The 4,745-nt window shown below is 37.2% G+C and overlaps 1 pseudogene; it reads left to right on the forward strand.

The window, feature by feature from the left end:
* Positions 1 to 3,900: 3,900 nt before the first annotated feature.
* LOC132482393 (large ribosomal subunit protein P1-like) lies at positions 3,901 to 4,318 on the forward strand (annotated as a pseudogene).
* Positions 4,319 to 4,745: the final 427 nt, after the last annotated feature.

Here is a 4,745-nt window from a genome sequence, read left to right on the forward strand (position 1 = left end):
ATTTATTTCTCTCTTTTTACATTTCTTTCAACAATGTTTTGTAGTTTTCAATGTACCAGTCTTTGACCTCTTTGATTAAGTTTATTTCTAAGCAGTTTATTATTTTTGATGTGATTATAAATGGTATTGTTTTCTTAAACTCCTTTTTGAATAGTTCACTGTTAGTGTATAGAAATGCAACTGACTTGTGTATGTCATCTGCAAACAGAAATAATTTTACTGCTTCCTTTCCAATTTGGATGCCTTTTTGTTCCATCTAATTGCTCTGGCTGGGACTGCCAGTACTATGTTGAATAAAAGTGGCAAGAGTTGGCATTCTTGCCATGTTCCTGATCTTAAAAGAAAAGTCTTCAATTTTTCACCACTAAGTATGATGTTAGCTATGGGCATTTCATATATGACCTTTATTATGTTGAGGTGATTTCCTTCTTTTTTTCCAGCTTTATTAAGGTATAATCAGCAAATTAAAATTGTATTTTGTATTTGTACAAATTGTAAATTTGTACAATTGTAATTGTATTTAAGGTGTACAACGTGATGTTTTGATACATGTGTACACTGTTAAGTGACTACCACAATCAAGCTAATTAACACATCCATCACCTCACATAGTTACCTTTCTTTGTGTGTGTGGCAAGAACACGTAAGATCTACTTTAGCAAATTTCAAGTATACGATACAGTATTCTTTATGGTCACCATGCTGTACATTAGATCACCAGAACTTTCATCCTGCATAACTGAAACTTTGTACCCTTTGACTAAGGTAATTTCCTTCTACTCCTGGTGTATTGAAAGGTTTTTTTTATTATTATTATGAAAGGATGTTGAATTTTGTTAAATGCTTTTTCTGCATCTATTGAGATGATCATGTTATTTTTATCTTTCATTCTGTTAATGTGGTGCCTCACATGAATTGATTTTTATATGTTTAACCATCCTTGTATCTAAAGAATATGTCCCACTTGGTCATGGTATGTGATACTTTTAATGTGCTGTTGATTCTGGTTTGCTAGTATTTTGTTGAGGATTTTCACATCTACGTTCATCAGGGATATAGGCCTGTCATTTTCTTTTCTTCAGTTTCTTTGTCTGGCTTTGGTATTAGGGTAATGATAGCCTCATAAAATGAGTTTAGAAATTTTTCCTCCTCTTCAATTTTTTGGAAGAGTTTGAGAAGAATTGGCATTAATTTTCCTTTAAATGTTTCATAGAACTCACCTGTAGAGCCATCTGGTCCTGGGCTTTTCTTTGTTGTGAAATTTTCAATTACTGATTCAATCTCCTTACTAGTTAAAAATCTGTTCAAATTTTCAGTTTCTTCGTAATTCAGCCTTGGTGGGTTGTATGTTTCTAGAAATTTATCCTTTTCTTCTAGGTTATCCAACTTATTGATGTATAATTGTTCTCAGTAGTCTCTTACAATCCTTTTTATTCCTGTGGCATCAGTTGTTATATCTCCTCTTTCATTTCTGATTTTATTTATTTGAGTTTTCCCTCTTCTTTTTTTAGTCTAGCTAAAAGTTTGTCAATTTTGTTTATCTTTTTTAAAAACTCAGTTTCATTGATTTTTTTCTATTGTGTTTCTATTCTCTATTTTGTATGTTTCTGCTCTGATCTTTACTATTTTCTTCTTTCTGTTAACTTCAGGCTTAGTTTGTCTTTTTATTTTAGTTCCTTGAGATGTAAAGTTATGTTGATTGAGTTCTTTTTTTTTTTTTGCGGTACACGGGACTCTCACTGTTGTGGCCTCTCCTGTTGCGGAGCACAGGCTCCAGACACGCAGGCTCAGCGGCCATGGCTCACGGGCCCAGCCGCTCCACGGCATGTGGGATCTTCCTGGACTGGGGCACGAACCCATGTCCCTTGCATCGGCAGGCGGACTCTCAACCACTGTGCCACCAGGGAAGCCCTGAGTTCTTCTTTTTTAATGTCGGCACTTACTGCTAAAACTTCCCTCTTAATACTGCTTTTGCTGAATTTCATAAGTTTTGGTATGTTGTGTTTTCCTTTTCATTTGTCTCAAGATATCTTCTAATTTCCCATTGATTTCTTCTTTGATCCATTGGTTGTTTAGGACTCATTCTATGAGTCTTGCATTTTTAGAATAAATCCCTGTTAGGAGCATATTATAATGAGCCTCTACTTAAAATAGGGTACCAGGAAAGAATCTAGTTAAAGAAAGTTTCCAGTTTGTTGGAGTCCTGTTAATTAAAGTTTTACTGTAATCTCAAAACACAGAAAGGATTTAAAAGAATCTGACCTTTAAAAACTAGAACATAAAACACAACACTATTTAGTCTTACTTTCCTCTGTTTTATTGCCATGTTTCTTATCTAAGCTGTTGACATTTACTTGGGATTTAAAAGTTATCACAATATACGTATAACTGATTCACTTTGCTGCACAGCAGAAACTGACACAACATTGTAGATCAACTATACTCCAGTAAAAAAAAATTAATAAAAGTTATCACAAGATTTATTAACTAGTCTCTCTACTCCTATATATGTTTGAAATTTCCTATAATACAAGTATAAAAAAAAAGACATGTTCCCTGTACTCTGAGAACTGGAAGGAACTCAGCATTGGATTGATCATGGATTTCAATTACTGCTATATGTAAATTAGTATAATTTCTCTGGAGGGCAAGGTGGCAATGTATATCAAAATTTTTAAACATTAAGTGTGGCAAAGAAGCTTCCCCAGGCAATCTCCTGAATTCCATAATTGGAGAAATTATCAGGAGGCCTGGTTTCCCCTCCTGATTAGATGAGTTATTTCTATGGACAAGTTCTTTGTTTTAGGACCCAGTTTCTTGATCTACAAACTTGGTAATAATTTTTTAAGCACATGTCTCTTTGTAAAACTGGGAAAGATGAAAGCCTTGTGGGAAGAGTACTACATTATCCATAGTTTTCAAATATTGATGCAGAAGGCAAAATATGGTGAGTGTGGGTAATGTGTATGGTCCTTTGAAAGTTAAATTATAAAGGAAATGGAAAATGATTAATTTTAGACTAATTAAAGTATGCATGTTAAAATGGCAAGAGTGATCAACAAAAGTATAGACATGAAATATATGACTTTCAAATTGGTAGAGAGGAAAAGGGAATACAAAAGAAAAAAAAGCTTAATTTAAAAAAAGCTGGGCCTCCACGGTGGTCCAGTGGTTAAGACTCTGCACTTCCAGTGCAGGGGGCATGTGTTCAATCTCTGGTCAGGGAACTAAGATCCCACATGCCACAACCAAAAAAAAAAAAAAAAAGATAAACTGAGGCATATTAAACATTAAAAAAAGAAGAAGAAGAAGAAGCCAAGAAAAGAGGAGGAGTGAAATGAAACAGTAAAAGGGACAAATAAAAATCACACAACAGGAGCTTCCCTGGTGGCACAGTGGTTGAGAGTCCACCTGCTGATGCAGGGGACACGGGTTCGTTCCCCGGTCTGGGAGGATCCCACGTGCCGTGGAGCGGCTGGGTCTGTGTGCCATGGCCGCTGAGCCTGCACGTCCGGAGCCTGTGCTCCGCAATGGGAGAGGCCACAGCAGTGAGAAGCCCGCGTACCGCAAAAAAAAAAAAAAAAAAAAAAAATCACACAATAGGGACATCCCTGGTGGGCCAGTGTGTAAGACCCCACGTTCCCAATGCAGGGGGCCCCCAGGTTTGATTTCTGGTCAGGGAGCTAGATCCCACATGCCGCAACTAAAGATCCCACATGCCACAAGAAAGATCCTGCATGCCGCAAATAAGACCCGGTGCAGCTAAGTAAATAAACAAATATTTTAAAAAATAAATAGCTTTTCCTCAGCTTCCGCTAAGGTGCTCGGTCCTTCTGAGGAAGCTAAGGCCGCATTGAGGTGAGGCCCTCACTTCATCCAGCGACTAGCACAGCGCCTGGCAGGCCCTGCCTAGCCCTCACCCGCACCATGGCCTCCGTCTTGGAGCTCGCCTGCATCTACTCGGCCCTCATCCTGCACGACGATGAGGTTACGGTCACGGAGGATAAGATCAATGCCCTCATTAAAGCAGCCGGTGTAAATGTTGAACCTTTCTGGCCAGGCTTGTTTGCAAAGGCTTTGGCCAATGTCAACATCAGGAGCCTCATCTGAAATGTGGGGGCAGGTAGACCTGCCCCAGCAGCTGGTGCTACACCAGCAGGAGGTCCTGCCCCCTCCACCACTGCTGCCCCAGCTGAGGAGAAGAAAGTGGAGACAAAGAAAGAAGAATCTGAAGAGTCTGATGATGACATGGGCTTTGGTCTTTTTTACTAAACCTCTTTAGTAGCACGTTCAATAAAAAGCTGAGTTCTTTGCTGAAAATAAATAAATAAATAAATACCACATAATAAGGGATAAGAATAAATCCAAATATATCAGTAATCACCCTAAATATAAATGGGCTAAAGTACTCAATTAAAATGTCAAGGATTGTTAGAATGAATAAAAGAACAAAACCCAGTTATATACTGTTTATAAGAGAAATAATTTCATTTGGACTTCCATGTAAAGACATAGAGAGACTATATGTCAAAGGATGAAAAAATATTACTGGGCAAAAACTGACCAAAAGAAATATGAAGTAGCTATTTTAATATAATATTTTAAAATGTAAGGCAAAAGCATCACTGGGGGAAAAAGAGTCACTTCATAGTGGAAAAAGTAAATTCAACCAGGAAAATATATCATTTCTAAATGTGTAATTGCCTATTAACATGGCCAAAGATTTTTTCAAAACAATAATTGAC

Source organism: Mesoplodon densirostris, chromosome X (genome assembly GCF_025265405.1).
Source record: "Mesoplodon densirostris isolate mMesDen1 chromosome X, mMesDen1 primary haplotype, whole genome shotgun sequence".
Taxonomy (NCBI): Eukaryota; Metazoa; Chordata; class Mammalia; order Artiodactyla; family Ziphiidae; genus Mesoplodon; species Mesoplodon densirostris.